The following is a 16,343-nucleotide window of genomic DNA, read 5'->3' on the forward strand; positions in this document are numbered from 1 at the left end:
TATATATATATTTAACTTAAATTTACATTTTACTACATAAAACTGTCCTGCTCTCCAAGTCACTTACTGGCTAATCAGGTTACTTTACCATGAAAATTTATCAAAAAAGAAGCAACCACGCTACATTTTAGCAGTGGTTAAGAAAGTTTTATGTGTTTATGCAACTGTATTTTATTTCTGTAGTATAAGAAATGTAGCATACATAAAAACGCTTCAAGCACATGGATATTTGTATTTCGAGTCACTTCGACAAAAACAGTGGAATCTTTAAGTGCATTCATGGAAAAGGCCAAGCGAAACTGTACTCTTTGGGAGACTGAGTTTCTCGTGTCTGCGGATTGCAGCTAGTGTTTCCCAGCACCAGCCGCCTCCACACTGTCTGCATCTGGGTTCCCGGGTTCCCGCGTTCCCGCACAGTCTTTGGGCTCAGGCCTAGCTCCCTGCACAGGAACCGAACCCCGAGAGGCTCTAGGTTTAGGAGAAAAGCTGGCACCACTTACCTGCTCCTACTCGAATTATCTCATCAGTTTCTCCTTTCGCAAAGGCTGAACGCCCGGAGTGTCCCTGCCCGCTGAGCCTAGACACCTAGAAACTCGCCAAGGAAGCGCGCGGCCGCATTCCCTACTCGCCACTTTCTCCAGTCCAAAGGTGCCCCAGGTGCCGCGTCCCCGCGGGCCGAGCGAAGGGAGCGCGCGCCACTCCTACCTGCGCAGGTGAGGCGGGGGCGGGGCAGTGCGGGGTCTAGGCGCGGGGATCCCGGCGCGCTGCGGGCGCGACCGCGAGGCAGTTGAGGAGCAGCGCGGGTCGCCAGCTCCTCCTCTCTCCTCCCGCCGCCGAAGTCGCCTCTGCCGCCCTGAGCGCGGCGCTTCCTCATTTTCGGCAACTTCCTTAAAGCGCCCGGGCAGGCCCCGCACTTCCTCCCGGCCGCCGCCCCAGCGCCCCGTGCGCCCCCTGAGCCGAATGCACCACGAGAACCCGGGCAGGGCAGGAGGAGAGCCCTGGGACCCAGGGTCGGTCTGAGAGGCGTGTGGCCAGAAGAGAGAAGAAGAGGGCTCGGGTGGGCTCTCCACCCTTCTCTTTGGCAGAGAAGCCCTGAGACAGGGGCCTTTATATACAAAGAGGGGCACTGCCAACAATAGGAACCACTCTCCATGTCGCCTGCAGCCTGATCCTTCTAAGGCTCTCAGGGGCACGCCCATTTCCCCGTGTAATTGCTCAGGTGAATACCCCGTTTGGTGTATTCCCAGTCACCAACCCAAGACTGCTGACTGGTAACCAGGAGGTCCTGGAATCCCGCCAGGTGGCCTTATGCTTTAGGTGAACGCCAGACTTCATGGCGCGCCTCTGGGTGAGCACAGCTTGTTCAATGCAGCCTGTTTTCTGAGAGCTTTAATTATTATCCTGACAGTGAGTTTAACTTGCTTCCTTCTACCCCCAGCAGCCTGCCATCTGGAGCTAAATTAAGTTTAATCCTTTTCTGGAGTCCTTAAATGGTTTAAAAACACCTACCTGGTTCCCCTTCCCCAATCTCTGTTTATGTCTCTGTCTCCCTGTCTCTCTCTTTCTGTCTCTATTGGACAGCTCTCTTTAAAATGTTCCCATAAAAATTTCCAGTAGGAGAGAGAGAATGTCACCACATTCTTGGTGACACTAGTTGGTAGTATCTGTTTCGAAAAGCTGTACTCTGAGCCGAAATAAAACAACCAAAAGAAACTATTTAACGTGTTAGATTATAATTTCCATAGAGAAAAAGAAAGTTATAGGAAGTGTTTACATTCAATCGGAACCACTCAGACTTTCCACTTGGACATTCTCTTCCATTCATTTTGCTATTAAATTTTTAACACAAGTGAGGGCCTCTTATTATGGTTATATTTGATAACCGCTGGACCTATTTTTGCTTCCAGGAGCCAATGAAATAGCTGTTCTCTAAAAAGATGGAGGCTGCAGAACATCTATATGGGTTTTTAGAGTTGGCCATATTGCTGGAAATGGGCAGTAGGGGACCTCCCTGGCTTTTACTGAAATTACATGTTTCCTTAGGGGCTGCTAATGGAGATGAGGTGATGTTCTAGATCCAACCAGATCCACCCTTTAGCACTGCTGTGGTCCTTCCCACCTCTGAGTCATCTTTAAAAAGTTAATTAGTATGCTTATAATATTTTTTAATGTTAAAATCATCACACAAATACCTAGAAAAAAATCTTCCTAAAAGTTGTCAACACATTTCTCTTAGTCTTTCTTCCTGCTGCTGACTTTGCTTTTTATCTTTCACTGTGATGAATCTTAGCTATGATTGTATGCTGAGTCCCAAAAGTCCTTGTAGCAAAACCTGTACCAGGAAGATCTCAGGGATACCCCACACAGTCACTTTTTAAAATCTCCTGTTCCCTGGAGATTATTTTTTTATTTCTTTAAAAATAGTCAATATATTTTTCTGTTTTTGCTGTGTTAATTCCATCACATAAAACCTCGCATGTCTGCTTGTATTGTCTGAGTGTTTCTGTGTTTCTGTGGTTCTTGTTCATGGTGCCTGGCTTCCTTGTATACTTGGTCATATTTGACTGAGAGCCACTCATTGTCCCTGAAACATTATTTGTGAAAGATTAGCTGAGGCCTAGGAAGAAGTTATTTTCTTTCAGAGAGAATTTGCCTTTGCTTCTGTCAGAAGCTTACGGTACAATTTAAGAAAATTTCTCAGCTTACATTTTTTTGGACCACCTAGGTAGTAAAAATTGGAGCTGGAAATTTGGGCACAATTTTGGTCAACTCGTGGTTACAGTTTTTCAAGGATGCATTTCTTCTGTTTCTGCTCTATGCTTCTTTTTGCTTTTCTTTTATTTTAGAGTCCTTGTTTCTTGTATGTCATGCCCTTCTCCTCCTTACTTTACTACATCATTTTGGTAGATGACAATCGCCAGGAATTTCCTGAGAAATGGAAATCATATATATAAATATAACCTTCCATATCCAAAGAGATTCTACCCTAAAGTTTGATTGATGATTTGGATTGTATAGAATTCTAGTTCAGAAATTATTTTTATTCACAATTTTAAGTCACTATTCTACTTTTTTCTTGCTTCCAGTGTTGCTGTTGAGAAATCCAAAGCATTCTGAGTCTTCATCCTTCATCTTTTCATTCTGACTCTTTATCCTTTGAGCATAGTTACTAGTTCATTGTTTCATCTTGCCCAGACTTGCCAGCTTTCTTCAGGCCTTCTATTTGCTCTGCTCCTCAGTGATCAGTCCCTTGATCCTTATATCAGATCTTTTCTCTTTCCCTTTTCTGGGTAACAGTTTGAGGGCTTATCAGTCCTTTTATGCCAGATTTTCCATAGCCTTTGGGTATGAGGGGGATGGAGTTGTGTTGCAATAACCGGGCTCCTCTCTCCTGCATAAGAATGGGTTGAATTCAGGAGAGTTCACTCCTCACTGGACGATGAAGAAGGAGAACTTATCCCACACTTTGGTAGCAGCTCTGAGCATTAACTCAGTCCCTCAATTAATATGGGTCTCCGGAGTTCTCAGACTTCTGACACTCATGTAGATGGATGATATTTCTCTTTTTTTTTCGTCTCCACTGCAGCCATTTTCAGTCCCTATCCTATAGTCAAAAATGAGAAAAGCTAAGAATAAATTATTACTCCTTTTTCTTCTATCAAGATTTGACTGAGAATTGTCAGGATTTTGTAGACTCACCAGATGTGGTTTCTGGAAGGTGGGAGCATGACCTCACCCTGATCTTCTCAAACTTCTGGTTTTTATATGAGCCAGTACTTTCCAAAGTTTGTCTCATTAAATCCTTCTCCTTTTTTTGTTTGGTTACTATTGGTAACTTTTACATTTTTATATTCTCCTTCCCTTTTTCTTGGGTGGCAGGGAGTGAGGAATTTTTTTCTAGATATTGGGGCCTTGAGACTCCCTCAATATTTCACCACTTTTATCAGAAACTTAATGCCACACATTTTTTTTTACTTTAGAATATACATTGTACATTTTAATATTTAGAATGCAATGTCTCCTTTTTTCTCTTTCGAATTAAAAATACATGAGTTACACATGATATATGTTAGGATGCCTTAGGCAAATAAAAGAATAGTCAACTCTATTGAAATAGTAAAATTTTATTGTCACATAAAGGAGAAAGCTCTAGAATTAGGACAGCATCAAGTGTACTTTTATACAAATTATTTCAAGGTGGATAAAGTCACAAAAGACAAAATTTACCATTTAAATCATTTTAAAATGTATGTGTACCTTTATAAAATGTGCAGGTTAATTTTGCTAGACCAGCATCACTGATTCTCAGTGATGCCCACCTCTTGGTCACATCTGTCTATCTGCTAAGATGCCACAGAATGTGACAAGAGGAACAGCCTCCTTCTGCTGCTGGGTTACCTTGCCAGTTCGGCCCTGATTTAAAAGTGACCTTTCACCTTCAAATGGTGGATTTCTTTCTTTTTCTGTTATCTGTAGAAAATTAAAGGTACAAAATTGACACTGTTTAACAAATCACTGGTATTTTTCTTTCATTTCAGTAATACTCAAATGGACTTTGCTCCTTTAAGTCCACATGTAGTCTTAGGGTGATGGCAAATGATTCATTGTGGAAATTAAGTTAAATATAAAGTAACTAACTTGATGAGTAATATAACATTATTTTAAGAGAGTCTTCTAATGTAAAGAATTAAGTGTGTTGGTGTGAAATTCTAGTAAATATTACTACCTTGGGAATCATAACTATTTTAAGTATACCCAGGGAAAAATATGCCTAGAAACAAAGAACAGAAATAATATTTTCTGATCCAAAATATGTTTCATTTCCCTAACTGGGCATTTCCTATTTGTCACACATCTGTTGCATTGATAATGTTTGAAAAACTTGACTGACTTAAATATTTAGAATTGATCTGAGGTTGAGGTTACCATGTTGAAACTCAGTTAAGATTGAAAAGTTTTTATTCTTTTCATTCATACAGATGGCCAACAAACACATGAAGACATACAGATGGCCAGCAGGTACATGAAAAGATTCTCAAAATCATTAATCATCAGGAAATGCAAATCAAAACCACAATGAGATATCACCCCACACCTGTTACAGTGGCTATTATAAAAAGATGAGAAATAAATGTTAGAGAGGACGTGGAAAAAAGAGAACCCTTCGTGCACTGTTGGTGGGAATATAAATTGGTGCAACCACTATGGCAAACAGTATAGAGGTTCTTCAAAAAATGAAAAACAGAAATACCATATGATCCAGCAATCACATTTCTGAATATTTATCTGAGGAAAACAAAAACACTAATTCAAAAGGTATCTGTACCCCCATATTCATTGTGGAATTATTTATAAGATATAGAAACAACCTAAGTGACCATTAACAGATGAATGGATTAATATGTATGCAATGAAATATTATTCAGCCATAGCAAAGAATGAAATTTTGCCATTTTTTGACAATATGGATGGACCTTGAGAGCATTATGCTAAAAGAAATAAGTTGGACTGTAAAAGACAAATGCCTTATGATCTCCCTTTTACAAGGAATGTGAATTTATATTTAAAACCAAGATCATAGATACAGAGAAGAGATTGGTGTTTGTCAGAGGTAGGGGTTTGGGAGATGGGAGAAATGGGTGAACTTTTTTTCATTAGTTTAAATAAATCATTTATTTAAAAATTAAAAAAGAATAAAAAGTTTTCAAATTAGTGTATGTTTTGTAATTACTAATAGTTTGTTGTAAAACTGGTTGCTAAGTAAAAATTAAAGAAAGGAGTGATTGACCAAAGTTATCTACACATTTTGACCTTTGAGTCTGTGGGTCCTGAAGGCTCAGGTCTCTCCTCTCCAAACGGAGGCTTTTGATCTGAGTCAAAGATAAAATAGATTACAAGGAAAGTCTGGGGGCCACTAGATAGGTGAGGATAAATAAAGACAGAATTAATAAATAGAATCGACTCAATAAAGAACTCTAGGTTTTCAAAGATAACATATCTAATAGGAAACTTAATAAAGAGAGTAAAATATTAAAGTCACCCCAAATCACCATCCTAGGGCAACTACTCAAACTTTTTTGATATAGTTTTAGTCATCTGTCTGCATACAGAGACATATAAATGTAGGTGTGATTATATATGATTTGTCACCTGATTACTGTGTTAGAAAGCATGTTGTGGAAATACTTTTATTCTACTTCTTTTTGGTGACATACATAGTATTCTCTTGAATGTGTGAACCATGAGTTATAACCAATCCCTGACTGGTACACAGTTAATTGTTTCCAGGGTTTCACTATTACAAACAACCTTGCCACAACCATCCCTGTTTTTCCATCTTTGATCCTTGATGGATCTTTCTGAGATGAATTCCTGGAAGTAGACTAAGGAGGTCAGAGAAGACGCTTGTTGCTGAACTGTACTCTGGAACCATGCAATTCTGATTTGATGCTCAGCAAAGGATCAGGTGGAGCTCAAGACAGGAACACAACCTGCTTGACCAGCAGGGAGATGCATGTGTGGGAGGAAGGGTGCCTGACCCTTCGTGATACAAAGCAAAAGCCCCTCCTCCAACATGATAGTATTTTTATTTTTGTTATCAGTAGACTGAGAAAATACTTGTGTGTGTAGATTCTTAGATTATAGGCCTTGGTGCTGGCCAGCTTTGTGAGGGTGGGCCTCTCCTGTAATAATTAATTCTAAGCACTATCCATGCTTTTCTCCCACGCAATGTGAGGTGAAAAAAGTCTCATTATTGTTTCTAACTTGTATCATTTTAACAAGAGAAATTAAATGTCATTTTATGTTTGTTGTCTGATCATATTGACTAGTTTTGTGAAATGTCTATTTATCACCTTTCCCAATATTTTCACCAGATGTTAATTTTTCTCTATTAATTTATAAAATGTTTTAATAGATTGTAAACCTTATTCCTATCTTTATTTACCAAGTATGTTGTAAACATTTTCTCTAATTTATTCTTTCTCTTTCAACTTTCTGTATTTCATTGATTTATTTATTTATGCCAAAAATAAAATATCAAAATTTTATATTAGATAAATCATCTATGGTTTTTAGTTTTAATGCCTTTGTTATCCCCAAACATATAAAAATATTCACAACTTTTTACATTTAAATCTGTATAATCCATTTGGACTTTTTTTGGTCATAAGCAGTGAGATAGGTATTTAATATCTTTCCTCAAATGGTTAGTCAGTTTCTTTAACAATTTAATTTGGTAATTAAACTTTACCAAACACCGAATTGAATGAACACTTGGGTCTATTTCTGGCCTTTTTATTCTGTTTCATTCATCTGTCTAATATGCTAGGATATCGCTGCTTTAATTGCTGCAGATTTGTAATTTTGCATCATTATAATTATTTTTCAGGATTTAAAAAACAATTCTTGGATAGTAAAAGCCTCTCCCCCAGTACGATAGGATTTTTACTTTTATTATCAGTAGGCTGAGAAAATACTTATGTGTATAGATTTTTAGATTACAGATTCTCTGATTAAGTTTTGATGAGATAAAGGAGATAAACAGAGAGACATTGCCCTCCAATTCATGGCTATTGAGTAGAAAAGTGAGTCTGATATAGTGATATAGTATAATTCTCTAATAGTGATCCATTTTGAGTATTACATTTTTCTGATGTTTCTGGTGAACAGCTAAAAGACAAGTGCAGATTCCTCTACACTTTGTTGTCTTTTACAAATGTAGTTGGACACATACATTTTTTAAAAATAAGTTCATTAGATATTGATGATATAGAATGTGTTCATGTTAGTTTATAATTCAGAGTCTGATGGTTGTTGTCTACATCTTTTTGAATAATTGATTTAACTTCTTCCCCTTTCAGTGTGGACCCTGTGAAAGATACATACTAATATGGGCTCCTGGTGGCTAACTGGGCTCAAATTTAAAAACAGAGCCTAGCAGCTATTTCTACACAGGGGCCTCTCACATGAACCGCACTTCAGGGAGCAGCCTGCACTGAACTGCCTGCTTCCACTGTGTTCCTGCCAGCTGAGCCAGTTCTTATAAAGGAGTTCCTGGTATTGTATTTCAATCTATAGGACAGAGGCTTTTCCCATTCAGGCAAAGCTATACAGCAATATCTCCATCAGCATCTTCACTAATCATTCAGAGCAGCTCCATCCTGACCAATCAGAACAGTGCCTTTTGAACCAATCAAACTACGAAGATTTGGATTCTTCATTTGCATGAGGACAGACCAAACAGAGACCAAAGACAGGGACTTCTGTCTATATAAGTCAGCTCTCTCTCTGGCTCAGAGAACCCACTTTCCTTTTCCATCAAAGACTGAAGACCATTCCCCTGGCTGGTGCTGAAACACCAAAAATGTCTTGTCAGAGCAGGATGGAGCAGGCCAGTGTGTAGCAGGCCAGTGCAAATTGGACTGGAGTAGGTGGAACAGAGAAGAGCAGAGCTGTCTTGCCCCAAAGCTGCTACCCCAGCTTTGTTTGTTTGTTTGTTTGTTTCTCATAGCCATGCTTTTCCATAGCCTGCTATATCACAATTGAGCTGCTTGCACTGAATAGTTTTCTTCTTCACTGCACCCTAAATTGGGGATTCCTGTTGGCATTGAGTTGATGCAAGGACTACATAGAACCTAAGTACTTATAAGCTTCTGCTACTTATTTCTCCTATAGTTAAGAGGACTGTAACTCGCAAGGCAACATATAAACATGTTACCTACTCTAAACCTTCTGTATTAGAGAAAGTAACTTTTAGAATGCGGCTGGGACACTTGAGGATAAAAGGGACAGTGACCGTGGTCACAACCAAAGGATGGGCAGCTTGTATAAATAAACACAGATACAGAGGCAGGGGACGTCTCTGTATCTGTGTTTATTTCTCTTGTTCATTTATCCTGTTCTCTGGATTCTACATATAAGTGAAATCATATGATGTTTGTCTTTCTCTGTATGACTTACTTTACTCAGCATCCTCTAGGCCCATCCATATTGTTGCAGATGGCAAGATTTCATTCTTTTTCTGTCTGAGTAATGTTCCATTGTATGTATATACCACATCTTTATCCATTTATCCTCTAATGAACACCCAGCTTACCTTCATATCTTGGCTGTTGTAAATAATGCTGCAATATCCCTTTGCATATATCACTTTGCGTATATCCCTTTGAAGTAGTGTTTTGGGTTTCTTTGGCTAAAAACCCAGAAATGGAATTACTGGGTCCTTCTTTGTCTCTTGTTATATTCTTTGTTTTAAAGTTTATTTTGTCTAGTATTATTATTGCTACCCCAGCTTGGTTTGTTTGTTTGTTTGTTTCCATTTTCATGAAGTATCTTTTTCCATCCCTTTACTTTAAGTCTATGTGTGTCTTTCAATCTAAAGTGAGTCTCCTGTAGGCAGCATATGTAAGGGATTTGTGTTCTTATCTATTCAGCCACCCTATGTCTTTTGATTGGAGCATTTAATCTATTTGCATTTAAAGTAATTGTTAATAGATATGTAGTTATTGCCATTTTATTATTCATATTTTAAATATTTTCCCCTTCTTCTTAAAGAACTCCCTCTAACATTTTTCATAATATTAGTTTGGTGTTGATGAATTCTTTTAGCTTTTTTTTTTTTTTTTGTCTAGGAAGCTCTTGAACTGTCTTTCCATACTAAGTGATAGCTTTGCTGGGTAAAGCGATTTTGGTTGTAGGTCCTTGCTTTTCATCACTTTGAATATTTTGTGTCAAGATCTTCTGGCCTGCAAAGTTTCTGTTGAGAAATCAGCTGACAGCTCCCTTAAGCTTTCTCTTGCTGCCTTTAAGATTCTCTCTTTGTCTTTAACCTTTGGCATTTTAATGGCGATATGTCTGATGTGGGCCTCTTTGGGTTCATCTTGTTTGGGACTCTCTCTGCTTCCTAACATTGTATATCTATTTGCTTCACCAGGTTAATGAAATTTTCAGTCATTATTTTTTTAAATAGGTTTTCAATTCCTTGCCCTCTGTCTTCTCCTTCTGGTACCCCTATGATTTGAATGTTGGTACCCTTGATATAGTCCCAGTGGCTCCTTAAACTATCCTCATATTTTTGGATTCTTTTTTCTTGTTGTTGTTCTGATTGGGTGTTTCCTGCTACCTTATCTTCTAAATTACTGATATGCTCCTTGCTTCATCTAACCTACTGTTGATTCCTTCTAATGTATTCTTCATTTCAGTTATTGCATTCTTCGTTTCTGACTGATTCTTTTTTATGTTTTCTATCTCTATTTTTATGCTTTCTATCTCTTTGTTAAAGTTCTCACTGAGTTCATCTATTTCTCTTCTAAATTTATTGATCATTCTTATAACCAGCGTTTTGAACTCTGCATCTGGGTAGATTGCTTGTCTCCATTTTGTTTAGTTTTTTTTTTTTTTCCTAGAGCTTTGTTTCATTCATTAATGTGGAACATGTTTCTTCATCTCCCCATTTCGGTAGCCTCCCTGTGTTTGTTTCTATGTATTAGGTAGGGCTGCCCAGTTTTAGTAGATTAGCCTTATGTTGTAGGTGTCCTTATGTTATGGTGTAGGGGCCTAGCAATGCAGTCTCTCTGATCACCTGCACTGGATGCTCCAGGTATGTTCCTTGTATGGATTGTGTATGCCCTCCTGTTGTAGTTGCTGTTTGCATGTCAATGGGAGGATTGATCCTCAGGCCGATTGATTTCGAGGACTGGCCAGTTAGGGGCTGACTATATGGAGCAGGATTCACTTAGCAGAGCTCTTATTCCTGCCCACTCTGCCCTTTAGGTGTGTCGTTCTCAGATGCGGCCCTGAGTGTGCTGGCCCCAGGACCTTCTTGGAGGGGCCCCACCACAGACCAAGTTGAGCCACAGCCTGTACCTTGCTCAGGGCCACCTGGAATGAACCACCAAACAATCTGCATATGGCCACTCCCTGCACTTTCAAGGAAGTGCCTTGAAATGGCAAGTCACGAATCAAGGCCAGTTGCTGCTAGTGCCAAGCCTGGGGCTGCTCAGCAAAAGGTACTGGGCACACTGAGGTCAGATGCTGCTTGATTGGATTTTGTAAACTTTTGAGAGAAGTTTAAGAAAGTCCACAGCATGAGCCAAGGTAGGCTGTTTGTATTAAAAAGTCACTGGAAGTGGCTTGGGTGGGCCCTCAAGTTGGCTAGGGGAGGAGGGGTGGATCTCATGGAATCACCAGGGTAAGGAGACCAGTGTTAACCAGGTTGATGGAGACTCAGATATGGCAGCTGCCTGTGTCTACACACGAGTTTGGGGGAGGGCTTACCAAAGAAGAATGGATTCTGCCAGGACTTCTGTCTGGAGAAAGCTTCCTTCTAGCCTTCTTCCTAAGCCAGACAATTCAGTTATTCTCATATATCCCTGGTGCCTTTCAAGCTGCTGATATAGTGGTGGAGCTCAGAGCGAGTAAGTCCATCATTGAGTAAGTCCATGTTTGGGCCCTTTAAGAAGAGCATTTGGGAGTTTCATAGCTCTCTTTCTCACTCAGCCACAATCTCCACTGGTTTTCACAGACAGAAGTTCTGAGGACTTCAGTTCCTGGCAGTGGTATTCCAGGCTAAGGAGCCTGATTTGGGGTTAGAACCCCTTGCTCCCTTGGGAGGACCTCCGTAGCCGAGATATCTCTCCCAATTTTTAACCTCCATACATGGCTGTGGGATGAGACTTTTCAATGTCTTTTCTTCTACCAGTCTCGAGGTGGCTTCTTCTGTATGTCCCTTGTTGTAGGACTTCTGTTCAGTTAGACTTTAGGCAATTTTCAAAGGTGTTTGTTCTGTAGTTTGGTTGTAATTTTGATGTGGTCATGAAAGGAGTCAAGCACAGTATTTATGTACTTCACCATCTTGACTGGAAGACCCCTGAAAAATTTTCACTGCTACATTAGTGTTAACTAAACTGCAGATTTTATTCAGACTTCATCAGCTTTCCATTAACGGTCGTTTCCTGTGTCAGGATCCAGTCCAGGATCTCATGCTGCACTCAATGTTCTTCCATGTTTAAAATTCACTACCAATTGTATCATACTCACACTTAGGTTTTTAAAGCAAGAATACGAGATCTGATTTTGAAGATTCTTTTGGATCTTTTAAAAAATATTCTATAGCCTAATGGAATATGAATGGAATAAAAAATTCCCCTGCTTACTTTTAAGTGCTTTTAAGCATCATTGGATAAATGCCTAGCTCATATTGACAGATTAAACCCTTACTAATTTTTCTTCGAGATTCAAAAAACTCTCATAGTTAGAAAATTCTTCCTAAGTTCCAAACAAATCCCTTCTGTGGCAATCTAAATCAGCAGAAATAACAAAGACTTTATTATTGTAGTCATTAAAAATATAATCACTGATTGTTTGGTTTAACTTGTCCTGAGAATCAGGAACCTGGCAAGGAGTTCAGTGGCCATGAGAGAAGAGAGGCAATTTCAAGAACCATAGGCAGTTTTTTGGACTGTGGCAGGAGAGACAGGAGAGCACCTTTGAGTGAAGCTTTGTCAAAATACCCCTGGAGACTGGTGGGTTCACAGCTTGCTGAGCTTGTGGTCAGTGGCAGCAATTACACTTTAGAACAGTCTCAGGTAGGTGAGCAAACCCTCACGGGTTGTTTAGTTGCAGATGCCTGGAAATCAAAGTCAGGAGCCAAAAATCTAAAAACTTGCCCCCCACCAAGAAAAATCTCTCAGAAAAAGTAGCAGTTATACCACAGAGAACACATCAGCATCCTCTTGCCAGCTGAACCTTCACACTGAGCACGTGTTGTTGTATTTAAAACTATTTCCCTTTTTAAAACAGCAGGGGAAACTTAGTTTGAAGAAACTATAAGTTCTAATGTTTCCAGACAACATCCTTCTGTCAATGACCTTAGGGAGAGAGTTGAATTCACTCACTCTACATCAAGATGTTAGTTCTGCTTTTCAAAATGCAATCTTGTCTCTGCCTTCAGCCTCTCCTCAAGGAGCAGTTTTGGCCTAGCTTAGACACCCCAGCCCACCATGAGCTGGCTTGTTATGCATTTGTGCTTCTACTTAGAGAATGGGACAGGACTGCTTCCAAATTCCTTGCAGTGGCAGGTATTCTTTATTCCAGCATATGTGCTGTTGCAGGTGCATGTGGGGACCCCTTGGAAATTCATCTCTGCTTTGGGGACTGTTTGCTCTATCCATGAAGGCAAAGGGGCATCCAGCAGATTCTGTTCCTAAGGGGTTGCATCAAGGATCAGAGGAGTTGTAGAATCTCTTATTCTATTTTTGGAGCAATCCAATGTTTATAAAGTTCTTTCTCATATTGATCAACTCTTTCACATTCTAAGACTTCTCTTTTTTGGTGTGAAGGCTTCCTCTGGGGCTAAGACTTAATCCTCTTTTGTTCTAGTCTAGTTTGGAGACCGTGGCCACCAGAGTACCAGCATAGTTAAGAACATGGACTCTGGATTGTTTGGTTAGGACTTCTAGCATTGTGTTGAATAGAGGGAGCACTCTTGTCTTGTCCTGATCTTAGGGGAAAAGCTTTTAGTATTTCACTGTCGATTGAGTAAGTTGTTAGCTGTGGGGCTTTTCATGTATGGCCTTTAATAAGTTGAGGTCATTTCTACTTTTTTGAGTGTTTTTATCATGAAAGAATGTTAAATTTTGTCAAATGCTTTTTTTGCATTTTAAAGATTATCATGTAATTTTTTCCTTCATATTGTTAATGTGATGTATTACTTTTGTTGATTTGCATATGTCGAACTATCCTTACATCCATGGATAAATCTCACTTGATCATGGTGTCTGATCCTTTTAATGTGCTGTTGAATTCAGTTTGCTCGTATTTTGTTGAAAATTTTTACATCTGTAATCATTAGAGATATTGGTCTATAATTTTCTTGTACTGTCATTTTCTGGTTTTGTTATCAGGGTAATGCTGGCCTCATAAAGTGACTTAAAAAGTGTTCCCTCCTCTTCAATTTTTTTGGAAGAATTTGAGAAGTCTAGGTATTAATTCTTTTTTAAATATTCCTGGGCTTTTTTTTTTTTTTTGAGGGGGGTATTGATTACTGATTCAATTTCTTTACTCATTATTGGTTTACTCAGATTTTCTATTTCTTCATGATTAAATTTTGGTAGGGTTGTATGTTTCTAGGAATTTAGTCATTTCTTCTAGGTTATCTAAACTATTGGCATATAATTGTTTACAGTAGTCTCTTACAATCTATTTTATTTCTGTGGCATCAGTTGTAATGTTTCCTCTTTCATTTCTGAGTTTATTCATTTGAGTCTTTTCTCTTTTTTCTTAGTTTCACTAAAGGTCTATCAATTTTGTTGATATTTTTTTAAACAGCCCTTCATTTTGTTGATTTTTTTCTGTTCCTAGTTCATTTGTTTCTGATCTAATATTTATTGTTTACATTCTTTTGCTAACTTTGAGCTTAATTTGTCCTTATTTTAGTGCCAATCAGGGAACCCCATGTTCCTATGTTTAAGTCCACTGACTGAGCAAATAGTGGGCATGTAAATCTGGGCCCACCTAGATGCTTCCTTGAGATTTGACATAGGAATCATGGGAGAGAGAGGGCCTCTACTCCCATTGGATTGTGTGCTGTGAGAACATAGCCCCGGGGCTCTCAGAGGCACAGAGAAAGCCTATCTGAAGTAGGAGGAAACGAGGCCCACAAATAAGGGGAAAGAGAGAAGGATATAACTGTAACTGGGAGAATGAAGAAAGAAAGAGAGAAAACCATTCAGACATCGTTTAACCTATGGACCTTCTAGCTGTATCAAAATTCCATTTCTACCTTGGTGTCTCAGTCATGGAAGCTAACACATTCCCAGTCTCTTAGTCTCTCAGTATCCCTATCTCTGTCTGTCTCTGTCTATCTCTGTCTCTCCCTCCTTTCCTCCCTTCCTCTCCCTTTCTTTTTCTCTATTCCTTCCTCCCTCCATCCATCCATCCCCTTCTCTCTTTTTCTTTTTCTCTGTTCCTCCTTCCCTACCTTTTTGTCTCAAACCATTTTGAGCTAGATTTAGGTCTCTAGCAATTAAAAGTATCCTGAAAAATATGCTACCATATTTTGCTGTGAAAACTGAAAGAGATTACTTGTGTAAGATCCCTGACACCAATGAATATTAGCTCATATTATTTACACATCTTTAAATTCCACTTCCTTTTTTTTTTTTTTTTAGCATACGTAACAACTTCTACAGCTTCTTTTATTCAACAGGGCACAGGGCACTTCCTTCTTTTCATTGCACTTAGAGCACCTACTATATAGCCCTAAAGGATACAAAGTGAAAGCTGACACTTTACTAAATTCTTTACATGTGTTATCTCACATTTTCTTCAACATATTCTGTGAAGGAGGTCTTATTATTATTTCCATTTTTTAGATGAAAATCCTGAGGAAAAGGTGTGGCCCAAGGCCACACAGGCAGGTAATTTTAGAATCAGGATTGGAACTCAATTCTCTCTGTTTCTAGATCCCTCCCTCCCAGTTTTGTTCTTCAATATTCCTCATACCAGAGAGTATGTACGTATCAACCAGAGAACAGTTTCAGAGTAAGTGAATGATTGCTTCAGAACATCTATGATGTATTTTCACAGTTCAAAACACAGACTTACCACTTTGTACTAGTTCGACAAATAATAAAGATGTTATTGTAATCTCAGCAAAATGAGAACAGAGAAGTGTCACCAGTGGTGTCAGCTTGAGTCTTCCATGTGCTAAGTGTTCATGAAGGCTGCTACTCTTAACTTCAGAAAGACACCTGGTTCAAAGCACACCAGGCACCAGGGATTGTGATTTTCTTCATCTGGATACAGGGGCCAGAAATGGTCTTTGGGGTCTAGGATGCATGTTGGAGTAGGATCAGACGAGTTGGGAGGAAGGCAGTAACCTCTTATTATTCTTCTTGTAGGATCAAAGAAACACTCAAATTAGAATGATGGTCACATTTATATTTCACATTCACAGCTATTTTCACATAAGTATTCAGAAATGTTCTGAATACTTGGGAATTAAATTTTCCTGTATACCTGTCAAGCCTTGGGAGTGTTATTTGAAAGTATGCTATTTCTTTGTAAAATCCAGTTAACTTGACCCTTGGAAAAGGTTCTAGGTATTGCTGACAAGGGACGCTATCATTAAATACTGGTTGAACTGTGGTACATCTAGCCAGCAAGAAAATTACCATGATATCTGGCATCTACACAGCTTACCATCAAATTTTCCTAGATGGGTTCTTACAAATTAAATACTCTCTTTCTTTCTTCTTTTCTTCCCCTTTCCCTTCCTTCCTCCCTCCCTTCCTCTGTTCCTCCCTCCCTCCCTCCCTCCCTCCCTCCCTCTTTATTCCTTC

General features: G+C 39.1%; 1 protein-coding gene across 3 annotated transcripts in view; it reads right to left on the reverse strand.

Annotated features, from left to right (window-relative positions):
• The window catches only part of SYK (spleen associated tyrosine kinase), a 90,074-nt gene extending 89,249 nt beyond the window's left edge, over positions 1-825 (reverse strand). For 2 of the 3 annotated variants that reach the window (XM_011372361.2, XM_011372359.2), the window contains exon 1: positions 706-825. The gene's annotated coding sequence lies outside the window, so the exon portion shown is untranslated. Of the gene's footprint in view, positions 1-500; positions 545-705 lie in introns of those variants that run through there. The other variant, XM_011372360.2, reaches the window with a different exon arrangement.
• Between the last annotated feature and the right edge of the window lie 15,518 nt (positions 826-16,343).

Source organism: Pteropus vampyrus, unplaced genomic scaffold, assembly GCF_000151845.1.
Source record: "Pteropus vampyrus isolate Shadow unplaced genomic scaffold, Pvam_2.0 Scaffold205, whole genome shotgun sequence".
Classification (NCBI taxonomy): Eukaryota; Metazoa; Chordata; class Mammalia; order Chiroptera; family Pteropodidae; genus Pteropus; species Pteropus vampyrus.